This window comes from Protopterus annectens, chromosome 3.part1 (assembly GCF_019279795.1).
Source record: "Protopterus annectens isolate FY-2018-M chromosome 3.part1, PAN1.0, whole genome shotgun sequence".
Lineage (NCBI taxonomy): Eukaryota > Metazoa > Chordata > Ceratodontiformes > Protopteridae > Protopterus > Protopterus annectens.
In genome coordinates, this window is record NC_056732.1 from 1,337,969,273 (window position 1) to 1,337,983,384 (window position 14,112).

Consider the following 14,112-nt stretch of genomic DNA (forward strand, 5'->3'; position numbering starts at 1 on the left):
GTGAGTTCGACGTTGTAATATAGACTCATGTAATAAAAGGCTGTGGTGTTAAGGATGGAGGAGGAGATAGTAACATTGATAGGTTTAAGTTTTTGTGAGTAGTGAGAAGATGTAGAATGGGTTGGGAATAGTACATCTAGGTTAGATTGGCAAGAGGGGGTGTATCCAGCTATTGTTAGGATTATCAGAGTAACTGTATATATATATATATATATATATATATATATATATATATATATATATATATATATATATATATATATATATATATATATATATATATATATATATATATATATATATATACACATATATATGTAATAGTTTGCTGTATTGTGGCAGAGGTTGGATGGGAACATCATGTATTTGTTTTTTTTTGAGATTATGTAGTTAGGCATTGTAGTGAGATAGGTTAGTTAAGTGGGGATAGTTTGATACTAGTATGAGTGAGTTAGGTTGGGTGTGGATCGGACTGATATTTGCTTTATTGGTAGTGTGATATGATTGGTTGGTCTGGGTTAAAGGAGTGGTTAGTTAAGAATAAATCTAGGGAAAGTGGGGTGGGTAGGAATGGAGATATGGTAGGGAGTGGAGTGGGCAGAAGCATACCGAGGGTGAGCAGAGTGGGCATGGGCATCACCTTTTGAGATACTGTTTCAAAAACAGTCATAAAACAAGGAACAGAGGTAAGTGAAAAAACCTTCATGCAAACACAGTAGGATAGGAATAGTATACAGCTCAGTAAGCTCCTGCCTGGTGCCCTGCAGAGTTCTAGAGCAGCAGAGAGATAAAATAGAGACTTTGGAGTGATTAAGTATCATTTTTCTGCATTTTCTTGCTGCCTTTAGCTAATTCCACCTAAAACACAGATTTTCTAGTTTCTGTGATTTAAAACGCTTGTTTCAGCTACATATTGTACTTATTTTACTGCCTGCACTTTAACAAAGTCATTTTTGTGTCTAAATTACCTGTTTAACTGTTGTAAGCTACACACTCAAGTGTGATAGCCATTTCTGTGCATTTAAAGTGTTTTTTTGATTGTATCTGCTTTATTTTCTGAAAAAAAAAATATATATATATATATATATATATATATATATATATATATATATATATATATACTTGTTTTCCCACCTTTCTAAGCTAGTACAGTCCAGTTTTCAGGTTAGTGCTGAATTCAGGGCTGTGTTACAAGTTTCTGTGTTTGCCCATACCTTACTTGGATAGAAGGAAGTTTCTCTGTTCACTGTGAGAGAGGGAGCTTTGAGCAGCCTATCTGTCCCTGGAGGAGTGGTTTCAGCCCAGAAATTAGTAGTTTATTGGCCATTTTGGGCTAATTTCTATCTCTTTCATTTCCCTGCTATAAAACCCGCTGTTTTGCATGTCGGGCAGCGCCGGTTACCTAGGGTATAACTATTCCGGCTCCACAAAGTCTACTCTTCAATTTTTCCCTTGGAACTAGACAAACTTTCAACTTAAGCACTCAAACCATTCACTTCTCATACCGGCACTTGCTCAAAACTCATAGCAAGCACCAATAAACTTTAGCACTAGACCCCCCTATACTGTAGAGAAGGATAAAGGACTCTATTCGACCTTACCAGCCAATCAGTAAAACAGTTCACTGTACCTATCCAGGCATGTCCAAAGGGCAGTTTCAGGTGTACTCTCCGGTCCAACTGGTGAATCTCGGCATTTTGAGGCAATGTTACAATTGCCTCATGTACACAGACAACCCTCTCCTCCTTCCACCAAACACTAATACATGTGAGAGATGCAATTATACAGCCAAAGGAGGCTAAGCTCTCTCAACCCATGACTGGACCAGGTAGTCAAGAGGAAAAGGGAATTACTTGCATCCCACCACCAGTCTCACCTAGACCTATGAAACCAGCACAGGCAAAAAACACACATAAATGCACAAAAACATACTCGGAAGCTCTAAATAAAAATCTGTAAAAGCAACAGAGACCTCCAAAGCAGACATCCAAGCAACCTCCACCCCCCAACACAAACCATGAAACACATACTTCACAAAACCAGTGTGCCACACAATCACAGCCCTTAAGGCAAAATAACATACCCAACATCCCTTAAGGCAAAATAACATACCCAACACACTAGTAATAGGTGACTCTATAGTCAGGCACACTGACGTCCCACTCACTAGGCTGAACAAGGAGAAAGTTACTGTTAGCTGCCTGTCGGGTGCCAGGATCTGCCACATAACACAAGCACTCAGGTCACTCCAGTACAAGTACAAATATGACTCTGTCATTGTCCATGTTGGTGTGAATGACCTGAGCCATACCTCCCTGGACTACATGAAAAGAGACATGGAGGAGCTCTCTGATCACGTAGTCCAGGCCAGTATGACCCTGAGTAGCATCCTGCCCTCACCAAGAATGATACCACAGTATAGAGAAAAAGTTATCAATTTCAACAATTGGCTAAGCTTCTGGTGTCATTCAAAAGGGATCCAGTGTCTGTCAGCCTGGGATGACATGCTCGACAAGCCACTCTGCTTCGCTAGAGATGGCTTGCACCTGTCACCCTAAGGCTTTCGAATACTGGCCAAGGCACTTGCCACCCCCATAGTGTCTTTTTTAGGCAAGGCTCAAAAGATAAACCCACTGCAGTAAATAGCACAAGTAACAAAAACTGAGGGTAATGCTACTCAATGCCAGAAGTCTAAACCTCAAAATGCATGCACTCGAGGCACTCCTCAGTATGGAGGAAATTGATATATGTGCAGTAACAGAAACCTGGTGTAAGGCTCCAGAGAGCACCCCAGCACTACCAGGCTACAACTCATACCATACATTTTGGCCACAAAACCTGGACCAAAATACAAAAGGCGGGGGAGTATCCATATTCATCAAGGATACCCACACCTCCAGGTTAGTGGTACAGCACGGTGCTTCAGAGATCATCCACGTGCAACTAACAATGGGCAAAACTGCTATTCAAATTATAGCTTGCTACAGATCACCCACCATGTCCCAGGACCCCCACTCTGCATTCCTGGAAAAACTGGGAAACATAAAGTTCCTGCCAAACACCCTGATATTGGGTGATTTCAATTACCCAAACATTAACTGGGAGAACTACTCAAGTACAAACTCCCTTGCCCAATATTTCCTAGAATTTATAAACTCAAACGCCCTGGATCAACTGGTCAATACCCCCACCAGACGTGACAACATATTGCATCAGGTCTTCACCAACATGGGCGACCGGTGTTCCACACCGGAGGTCAACCCCTCGCTGGTTAGATCTGACCATAAACGAATCACTCTGGATATCCACATTCCGCCACCACCCCTGGTCAAAGAAACCACCGTGAAAAACTTTTCAAAAGCAAACTTCACATTACTTAAGACCGAGGTGGGAAGTCTCAAAGCCCCCATGCTAAAGGATAACGCTATCCAAGCTGCAAAATCCTTTACTAATACACTCTATGGGCACCTACAAGAATGCATGGATTGTGCTATCCCAAACAAAACCAAGACTCACTCCTCCAAGAAAAGGAAACCAGTCTGTTGGACCCCTGCCATAAACAAACTATACAATAGAAGGAGGAAACTAGTACAGAAAATAGTAAAATCCCAAGAAGGGAAGACATCCCTGATCAGTATCAGCAAAAAACTACGTTCCCTCATAAAATCATCCAAAGCTAGCTTCGAAAGAAAAATTGCCATGGACTCCAAAGATAACCACAAGACATTCTTTAGCTGTGTCAAGAATCTAAGTGGCAATTCTCAGATCTGCTCGGAGTTAGTTCAGAATGACACAAAATACACTGAACTGACCGATATAGCCAACATCCTGGCAGACAGGTTCAGTGCAAACTTCACCCCCCTCTCACTCCCAAAAGGGCCCATAACTATACCAGAAGAATGTAGTGCCTCTGAAATCACAAACACTCAGGTTAAAACAGCCCTCTCCAAAACCAAAAGCACAGCATCAATGGGATTGGACGGTGTTCCAGGCAGTGTCCTACATGAGCTCAAAGATGAACTAACCCCTCACCTAAACACACTGTTTAAACTCAGCCTCTCCACAGGCTACATGCCCACAGAGTGGAGCACAGCAACGATTATTCCACTCCACAAAGGTGGAGCCACAATGGACCCCGTGAACTATCACCCTATAAGCCTGACTAGCTTGGTCTGCAAAGCTATGGAGTGCATCATCATGGATCTAATTAACAGAGACATTGGAAACCTCCAAACACTGGACCCTACCCAGTTCGACTTTGTTAAGGGCAGATCATGCCTCCTAACCCTGGTGGACTTTTTTGAGACAGTTACCAAGGCTATAGAAGAGGGAAAGGTGGTTCACACAGCTTACTTAGACCTCGCAAAGGCCTTCGACACCATTCCCCACTCAGGTATTATAGACAAGCTCACCAGCCTGAACATAAACCCCTACATCACTAGATGGGTTGCCAACTGGCTCACGGACAGAACCCACATGGTAAGAGTTGCGGGAGCTAGGTCTGACTCTAAACCGGTTACAAGTGGCGTTCCCCAGGGTTCAGTCCTAGGACCCCTCCTGTTCGGCATACACTTTTCAGAGGTACAGGCAAGCACAGGAGGACTATAGCTGACCAAGTTCGCAGATGACTGCAAACTACGGGCTATAATTGATTTTCTGGCTGACATAGACATCTTCCAAAAGGGTCTCACTGAGACAGATACCTGGTGTCAAAACCATGGCCTCAAGCTAAATGCCAAAAAGTGCATAGTCACCCCCTTTGGAAAAAACAAAGTACCAAGAAGCTACCACATAGGTGGTAGCCCCCAAAATATGGAAGATGTAATAAGGGATCTGGAGAACCAAGTAGATAGTAACCTCTCCTTTGATAATCACATTGCCAAAGTGGTTAGAAAATCCTTCTATTTGGCCCACCTAATCACAAAAGGGTTTGCATCCAGTTCGAAAGAGGTCATCGAGCCCCTCTATGCATCACTCATCAGACCCATCATAGAGTACAATGCCCCATTTGGGATGTACCTTGCAAGACACCTGCAACAACTGGAAAGACCACAGAAGTACCTCACCAAGAGGATCACTGGCCTCAAGCAGATGCCCTATGCAGCTCAACTGACGTAACTCCAGCTGTGCTCAGTTGCATACCGCCTACTCAAAGGTGATCTCTGCCTGAAATACAAGGCCATGTCCAACCCAGAATTAATGGACATGCTCCACCTAAAGAAAACCATATCCCCTCGAGCCACACGCTCCAGGGATCTAAACCTCACCACAACAATAAATAGGACGTGCTGGATGGATAGATTCCTGTCCCAGAGACTTCCCATGCTCTGGAACAAGATTCCAATCTACATTAAACAGAGCTCCTCGCTAACGCTCTTCAAGAGAAACCTTGACAAATGGATGGGAAACAGAATGTTTACCCCAGGGATCACTTCAATGGCTCTGCTGGACAGAGGCACAGGGAACTAGTCTAAGGGGGCGGCAAAAGCCAACCCATTCCGGCTAGACTTATAAATGCCTTCGGGCAGATAGCCTAGTACCTACCTATGAACCCATGAACCCATGAGAGAGAGGGGGAGAGAGAAGTAGGAACTATATATGTAGAACGTATTCTGGCCAGATGAATGAAGTACGGGGTAATTTAGGCAACTGTAGTCCTTAGCATTGTGCACTGAGACTCTAAAAACTAGTTGCAGAAAGGAAGGCACCAAACGCAGAACATAAGAACAAGCAGTTTATTCCAAATGAAGCTCTTTTCATCACAGTAAATACTGTAACTTCTTCAGATAAGTAAAACATTGGACGCGTGCCCTTAATTAGTCAGTGAGAAACAGTTGATTGGTTAAATAATTAACGAGTGTTAATTAATCAATTCATTTTTCATGGCAACTGAATAGAAACCAGTATTCATGAAAACAACAATTTCTAAACACTACAAGAGTATCTCAGACAAATACACATGCACCCACATGCAAAACTTCAACACCTAACCCTACAGAAAAAAAATTAATGAATTTTATTATATACCATAAAATACCTACAAAGATAGTTATACTTTATAAATACAAAATATCTAAAATACTAAAATAACATGGTGGAACCATATTCATGAATTTCTATTGTTATTTAAAATCTTGTATGAAATTAGTTCAAACTTTTCATAAATTCTGTACATAAACCCTATTTAGTAAGGCTTTTTAATTTCAGAATACATACAATTGAACATCTTTCGTTTAAACCTGGATGCTGGCCTGCATTAGTGTTCAACTGCCATATTAATTCTAAACATTCTAAGTCCAATGAAACTGGACGCCCCAATGTTATCGGGTTCAGTTTGATCTATTGCCCTGAAAAGAAACCTGTGATCCATGTGTTCACAGGTATGTTTAGTTAGGGCACTGTCTTTGCTCAATTTGCCAATGTGATATAAGTGTTTGTATATTCTTTCCCGTAATTTCCTATCTGTTTTCCTTGAATACAGGACACATTTGGCATTGAGCTAGATATATGACCCCTTTAGACTGGCAATTTAATCTAGATCAGGTGGTATATTGTATGCCCTTGATCTTGAACTTCTGGCCTACGTCCATGTGTTTACAGTACCTACACATACCGCATTTATACATCCCACATCTACTGACTAGCATTTTTGGGTTTCTTTCAACTAAGTTTTTTAAGTTAGCTCCTCTTTTAAAGGTAATTCTAGGTGTATGAGCCACCTTCTTACTAATAAAGGTGTCTGACAGTAATAGATCCCAGTTCTTTCCTAATGATTCCACATAAGTCAAGAGCATCTACACTGAATGAAATAATAAAATTATTTAAGTTCTGTAGTACATTACTATCTGTGTTTGTCCCTTTGGTATGTATACCTATAGTATCAGTGGATATATCATCTCAATTTTGACCTAGAATAGGTTTGTACACTCCACCCCTACATTTTTGGATCACCTATTTAATAAGCAAGTTCAACATCTGTATAGGGTAACCCCTCCTGGTAAACATCTCCTTTAAATTATTACATTCCAAGTAGAAGTCTCTGTCTAGGGAGGCCATCCTCGCTGCCTTAACCAACTGCCCTTTTACTACTGACTTCTTCTGGTGGAAGGGGTGACAGCTAGAAAAGTGCAAGAAACTGTTGGAATAAGTTTCTTTCCTATATATACGTGCATTATAGCACTCACTAGTTGTATCTTTACAAATCAGGACATCCAAATATGATATGGAATTTGCACCAAATTGTGATGTAAACTGTAAAAAGTCAGTTGTCTCGTTAAAGTAGCTGACAATTGCATTGGCTGTATCATTATCACCCGTTACCACCATGAAGATGTCATCCAAGAATCTAGTGTAATAGTGTACCTTGTCTTGGACCCAGTTGTTCTGTAGGACAAATTAATGTTCCCAGTCACCCATAACTAAATTGGCGAAACTGGTGCCACACGGGGACACCATGGCTATCCCTGATAATTGTAAAAACAGTCTTTTATCGAAGATTAATAATTATTGGACAAGATAATGTCCAATAGTTCATTAAGCAAACTTATTGTGTCATTAGGTGCACCCTTAATTCTCAGAATGTGGCTAATTCTCTCTATACCCTCCATGTGTGGGATGGACATGTACAAGTCCTTAACATCTACTGTTAAAAAATTTTAACTATTGTCGTATTGTAAATTATTTAGACAGTCTAGGAATGACCAAGAGTCCTTACAAATTTGTTTCTCACTGATTACATACTTTTGCAGCACAGAGTCCACATATTTTGCACATGCATAGGTTATGCTATTTCTGGCATTGACTAGTGGCCGCAAGGGGAGGTTACTTATATCTTTGTGCATTCTGGGCACTGGCATAGATAACTAATTGAATAGGTTAATGTCTATATATAAAAGATTTGACGTGACTGTATGCTGTATTTAACTAATTTCTAGAAACTTCTTTATAAGCATCTGTGTTGAGTATTTGTTGCATTCTGGAACTATAGTCACTCATGGTCATCATAACCAGTCCCCCTCCCTTGTCAGGTTTCATTATTCTCAAACCGGCCGTTTGCAAGTCATCTAATAGTTGCTTCTCTCTTAAAGTAATATTTCTTGAAAAGTTCTTGTTAGTTTTATTTTTCACCAATTCATTCCTAAAATCCAACTCACAGATTTGTTTGAAAAGGTCCAACATTGGGTGCAAAGGTGGATTAAATATACTTGGAATGTGAAACTCATCATTCCTGGTATTGTTTTCACCTAAAATAAGGTTTAGGTTGAGTTTACCCACAAATAATTTTAGGTCTATGAGTGAAGAGGCAAGGTTAGCTCGATAATGTGGCACAAAAGTCAACCCTTTAGCAAATAGCTCAACTAAGGCTCCATCTATAGTAAGGCCAGAGAAATTATATATAATAAAGTCATTCTCTTTATTATGAAGCAATTTTCAAGAACCGCTACCTGTGTGAATGTTCACTTCCTCATTCTGTTCCCCTTCTTGTTCTTCCTCTGATTCTGGAAGTACGCTGATTGCTGGGGCTTGTGATTTAGTGAATGGTTCTGAAAATGTTCACCTTGGCCATTGTGGGAGCTATCATTATCAAATGTGTTGTGGGCAGTTCATAAACAAATCAAAGACCACTAAAATAAAAAAGTTGAACAGAGACCGGGCAGCTAACAACAAATCAGCGTACCCTAAACCGCCCACATCCCAGCAGTGGAACACCACAGGCCAAGAGAGTAACAGGGGCATGTCTACCACAAACAAAGAGGTTGACAATCCTGACTTTACAAATCATGATGAGCTGGCGGCAGCACAGAATGTACCTTGTAGGAGTGAAAGGATCTATCAGCAACAAAAATCATACCACAACACATTTGATAATGATAGCTCCCACAACGGCCAAGGTGAAAATTTTCAGAACCGTTCACTAAGAAAGAGAGAGGTAACTATTAGATTTATTTATTTATTTATTTGCAGTTGGTTTACCAGGATAGTCCATTGGGCCAAAAGAACCCGTTTTCAATGGAGTCCTGGGGAGTAAAGCTCCAAAAACAAGTAGCAAGGTTACAATAAGGTATTTGGTTACAATTATACAATTACTATGGACTAGTAAAAAAATGAAAGAAACTTAGAAATACAGCAAACTAGTGAACAAATATATACAAATATTACAATCTTGTATAGCTGAAAAATAAACAATTTACAATATAGAAACTGAGACGCTTTTACAACTTAGGGTGGGTTACACTGGAGGTATCTTTCATGCATTCAGGATGAATAGCTTAATACAAGCAAGAGAGAGATATATTAGCTGACACAGAATTTTTTCAATATGGAAACAGAGAACCTTTTCCATCTTAGGGTATGTTACACTTAAGAGGTACCTTTAAAGTGTTCAGAAAAAATAGCTTAATACAAGCAACAGCAAGATTTATGAGTTTAGGAGTGTAAGTGGAAATTCCCATTATGAGTAGGGGAGGAGAAGTGGAAATTCCCAGTGTGACTAGGGGAGGAGATTATGTGGGGTGGGAGCAGGAGCATTCCCACTGGGAAATTAGGTGTGAGTGAAAGGATTTTTTGAATGAGAAGTGATTTGAGATAGTACGAATGGATGGTGGTAAGGAGTTCCAGAGATGAGCAAGACTGTAGGATAAGAGATTTTTTCCAGGGGGACGAGTTGGTTTATACAATTCAATTAGGTTTTGGTTGTTAGATCTTAGTATTCTGTCAAGGAGGTGCATTTTAAAGGTAGAGGAAAGGGAGGGGCAGAGGGAAGGATTGAAGTTGAGCTTGTGTGCAAGAGTCAGTTGGACGTAGGTGAGATGATTGGGTAGTTCTAACCATTTTAGTTTGTGGAGAGCTGAACAGTGGTGTGAGGAAGACTTATGGGAGGCAGCAAACTTGGCAATTTTGTTATAGCAAGAGGAGAGTTGTGTTTTGAGTGAAGATTGTAGGTTAGTTAGGAGTGGGGCTCCATAGAGGAAGGGCGGGATGAGAAATGTGGTAGATAGGGTGAATTTGGTGGAGGGTGTAAGATAACGATTCTGTCGGTAGAGCATGCCAAGTTTTTGGTGTTTTTTTTTTTTATATTTAATTGAAGGTGGGAATTGAATTTAAGCTGACTGTCAATTTGGACCCCAAGTGATTTGGCCTCAGATACCAGTTCAAGAGGTGTATTGTTATGACTAGAATAGAGAAATTACTTGGATTGAAAGAGGTAGCTTTAGAGGGGGTGAATACTATTACTTTGGTTTTGGAGGCATTGAATATAAGGTGATTTGTTTTCATCCATTGTTCAGTGGTTGAGAATGCATCTTGAGTAAGCTTTAGAAGTGTGGGGATGGAGGTAGCAGAACAGATAATAGTTGAATCATCTGTGTATTGGATAATTTTTGTTAAAGGGATGGAGTTGTGGAAATCGTTTATGAATATATTGAAAAGAAGGGGACCCAGTATAGATCCCTGGGGAACACCGGTTGGGGTGTTGATGAAAGGGGAGATGGCTTTTTTCCATCTTACTGCTTGATATCTATTGGATAAGTAGCTAGTGAACCAGTTCAGAGACGAGGGTGACAAGTTAAGCTTGGAGAGTTCAGTTAGTAGTAGATTGTGGGAGATAGTATCGAAGGCCTTAGAGAGGTCTAGTAGGAGAGTAGAGACAATGTGGCCAGAGTCCCGGGCTTTGTTCACAGATTCCAGGAAGGAGAGAAGGGCGGTCATAGTACTGTGACTGGGTCTGAAACCATGTTGTGTTGGAGTTAGTAGGTTATTGTCTAAGAGGTATGGTAGGAGTTGTAGATGGATACACTTTTCTAAAAGTTTAGAGATAGGAGATAGGATAGCGATGGGACGGAAATTAGTGATATTGTTGTTGCTGCCGCCTTTATGCAATGGTACAACAAAAGCCTTTTTCCAGATTTGGGGTACTGAGCTTTCTTGAATGGAACGGTTGATTAGAATGCTGATGGGGTAGGCAATGGCTTTGGCAGCTATACTGAGAAAGTAAGATGTTATCAGGGGCATTAGAGCATGGTTTTAGTTTCTGAAGTAGTTTTTTTTTATGGTGGATGTGGGTATAGGTTTTAGTGAGAATGGTGGAGGAAGGGGGGAGAATTTGAGGATGCTGATGATGGAGAGGAGATAGGGGGAGAAACAGTGGTAAGGGGTGAAAAGTTGGTAGGGGATGATGGGGGTGTAGTGGGGGGGGTGTGGTGGGGTTTGAAGATGAAAAAGATGAGGTTAGTTTGGAGATAGAATCAATGAAGAAGGTGTTGAATTGAGTGGCCAAGTCTATGACGGGAGCGTTAGGATCCGTGCTGGGGTTATCTGGTTTGTTGGGATTAAGGAGGGTAGAGATACATTTCCAAAATTTTTGAGGGTTTGTTTTGTTGTTGTTTTGAATTATGGAGAAGTAATTCTGTCTATCGGAAATTATAAGCTTTTTAACTTTGTTTCTGAGTGTTTTGTATTCATTATGGGCTAGGGGAGTCCTATGTTTCTGATATGATGACCATGCTTTATCTCTAAGGTGCATAGTTGCTAGTGTGTTTTTTGTTAACCAAGGGGCAGTTTTGTTTTTTATTCTTTTTGTTTTTATGGGGGCATGTTACTCTAAGAGGTTTAGAAAAGTTGAGTTGAAGTGGACGACAGCTTGTTCCAGGGGTAGAGTTTTAAGGGTGTACCAGTTGATTGCTTTTAGAGAGTTGGAAAAGGTAGTGGGGTTAAGGTTTTTTTGGCAGCGAGTAGTAATACAATTATGAGTAAGATGTAGGGGTGAAGCTAGATGGTGTATGAATGTGGGCAAGTGGTCACTAACGGAATCAGGCAGGGTGCCACTATTTGAGAAGTAATGAGGGTGGGAGACTAATATCCAGTTGGGTACTATCACTGGCGAGGTTTTCTGAGGGCCGAGTTATGGATTTGATCAGCTGAGAAAAGTTCTAAAGATTAATGTTAAGTGGGTTTGTGGGAGACTGTATTGCGGACCAATTGATATTCATGTCACCCATAAGTATAGTTTTGTTGTTAATGTCATTGGAAAGCCAGGAGAGGATATCTTCTAGTGTAGAAATATTGTTGCCTGGGGGGATGTAGAGGGAGGCTATGCATATGTGTTTATGTTTATTTACTTGAAGTAATGCCAGGAGTAGTTCTGCATTATTGAATTGGGGAATTGGTTTGCTATAAGGGGTAACTGTTAAGGAGAAAAAGTATAGAAGGGCTACTCCACCTCCTTTTTTGTTGGTTCTGTCTTTTCTGATTATAGAGTAGTTGGGTGGAATTATTTCGAAATCTTTTATATGGGGTTTTAGCCAAGTTTCAGAGATGGACAAAATGTCTGGTTTGTTATATGTAAGCCAGGCATGCAGATTAGGGATTTTGTTAACTATACTTTGGGCATTTAAGGAGGTGAGTAGTATAGATTTATCTGTTGAAGGGGATGATGATGGGCCTGGGTTGGGGTGTATGTCTCCTGATAATAGAATAGAAGTCAGATATAGCATTAGGTTGGAGAGGTACTTTGCTTAGAGACAGGGTTGAGCTTTGCTAGATTTATGAGAGATGAGTTAGTTGCTGTAGGTTTAGGTTATTTGTGAGGAGTAATAAGTTTATAAGAGAAGAGAAGATGATGTTTTATGGGGTATAGGCATGGAGAAATTGGGAAGTGTGAATATAAGACAGGTGGGCTAAGATGGTTTGTAGTATGAAAGGATGGAGTGTGGTTGTAGTTAGCTGGCTGGGTGAGGTAGTAGGTATAGGATATGGTAAGGAGCAGTAGTAGATGAGTAGAGAAGGCTAGGGCTTTTGAGAGCATAGTGGGATAGGTTACTGAGAGGAGGTATGTTGTGGTTGGCTAGTTTACTAGGGTAAGAGAGTTGTAAGTTTTGGGAGGAGACTGAGAGGGGAGGTCCAGTAGAGTATTAGAGAAATGTGAGGAGGAGTAAGAAGTGGGTGTGGAAGGGAGGAGGTGACTAGTTGGTTGGGGCGGGGTGATGGGTGTGGCTAAAGGGTATAAATGTAGAAGTGCTGGGGTGGGTAGAAATTGGGGGCAGAGTAGGGGAGTGGAGTGAGCCCGCAGGGCGAACGGAGAGGGTAGACCCGAGGGAAGGCTAAGAATGACCAAGAACCAATCTGTGGAGTACTAGTAGCTGAAGGTGAGTCCAGGGGACAGGGATTAGGTGGGATGGGGTGAGCCTAGAGTTGAGGGAGGGGAGTAGAGAAAACTTTATTATAGATTTAAGCAGATATCAAAATAAATAAAGTAAGTAATAGATAATGAAAATAAAGAAGTAATAAGTCAGGAATTGTGAGGAGAGTGTGCCACCTAGTGGACAAATGCTATAGTACACCTGTGGCTCTGCAAGGACAGATCCCTAGAGTGGGAGGAAAGTGGGGAGTCCTATATAGACCAGAGGGCTAGAAGAGGGGCCAAGTATGTAGGGAACAAAGACGGGAAGGGTTAGTCTGCTGGCTGTCCTGGCAGGTGAGCGTGCTAAACCACCTAGCAGGGCCTTTTGGCAGAATACAATCTAGTATGTAGGATTAGCAACAGTTACACATACTTTCTTAAGTCCTTTGATGGATATACGTCAGGGGGAGGCTTGGTCCTATTCCTGTAATGAAGAGGCTTGGTCCTATTCCCTTAATGGGAATATTAGAATTATTTTAGGTCTGGGTTTCCAACAAAGGAGCAGTTGCAACAGGGTGAAGCAGGACAGTCAAGTTTCTTATGTCCTTTGATGGATATTCTTCAGGGGGAGGCTTGGTCCTATTCCCGTAATGGAGAGGCTTGGTCCTATTCACTTAATGGGGAATATTAGAATTATTTTAGGTCTGGGTTTCCAACAAAGGAGCAGTTACAACATGGTGAAGCAGGACAGTCAAGTTTCTTAAGTCCTTTGATGGATATTCTTCGGGGGAGGCTTGGTCCTATTCCCGTAATGGAGAGGCTTGGTCCTATTTCCTTAATGGGGAATATTAGAATTATTTTAGGTCTGGGTTTCCAACAAAGGAGCAGTTGCATGAATTGCAAATGGCCGGTTTGAGAATAATGAAACCCGACAAGGGAGGGGAACTGGTTATGATGACCATGAGTGACTATAGTACTAGAATGCTACAAATACT